The sequence below is a fragment of the Octodon degus genome, unplaced genomic scaffold (genome assembly GCF_000260255.1).
Source record: "Octodon degus isolate 3935 unplaced genomic scaffold, OctDeg1.0 scaffold00109, whole genome shotgun sequence".
Taxonomy (NCBI): Eukaryota; Metazoa; Chordata; class Mammalia; order Rodentia; family Octodontidae; genus Octodon; species Octodon degus.
Genome location: NW_004524685.1, coordinates 8,195,103 through 8,195,934, shown reverse-complemented (window position 1 = coordinate 8,195,934; position 832 = coordinate 8,195,103).

Genomic DNA, 832 nt, shown 5'->3' with positions numbered 1-832 from the left:
TGGACTCGGGGCCTGAGACTGCATTTTGTTCCTTCTCTTTGTCAGTTTGTATACCACTGTCTTCTGACCTTTGGTGTAGAACTTAGATAGAGTTATTACCTTAGCACCAGGTCCGGATCTATGCAGTTCTGATTCCTCCAGTGTTGTTTGGTTCTGGCTGCTGTGCTCCACTTCTTTCTGCTGCAGGCGTTACAGTTGAACCCTTTGTGTCACTCTGGCAAGATGTTCTGCTCCTGAATCAGCTGGGTGGGTCTTGCCTCTAGCCTCTTTGCAGGGAGTTCTGCTGAAGGGTTCCCTGCTGGGCCTGCAGCCTGGGTTGAGTGAGGATCCGCAGGCCCCAGGTCCTCTCACTCACTCACCAGGCCTGCGTTCCGGGTCTGTTCAGGATCCTGCGGCCCTTGGTAGTCTCACTCACTCGCGGGGCCTGCGCTCTGGGTCTAATCAGGTTCCCGCGGCCCAGGTCGGCTCACTCACTTGCCGGGCCTGCGCTCTGGGTCTATATCAGAAATAGCATTCTTTATCAAGGTGGACAGATATTTGCCCAAGTGGAATTTACTACTCATAGTCAAGTGAATTGAATGGCTGCACTGGAGAGCTCTGTTAAGCCCCATATATAATTATGTAACTGAAATCTATCACAGTATTTCTTTCAGACATAAATTTATTGTTTTTACTATGCACCAAGATCATTGTCTTTCTTTTCAAAAATACAGTCAAATTTTTATTGACACATGGTCACGGGCAATATTTTAAGCAATCATTGAAAGAAAATCATTCCACACACTTGAAGTTATATTTCATTACCCTTTTTTAATAATAGAAGAGATGTTTT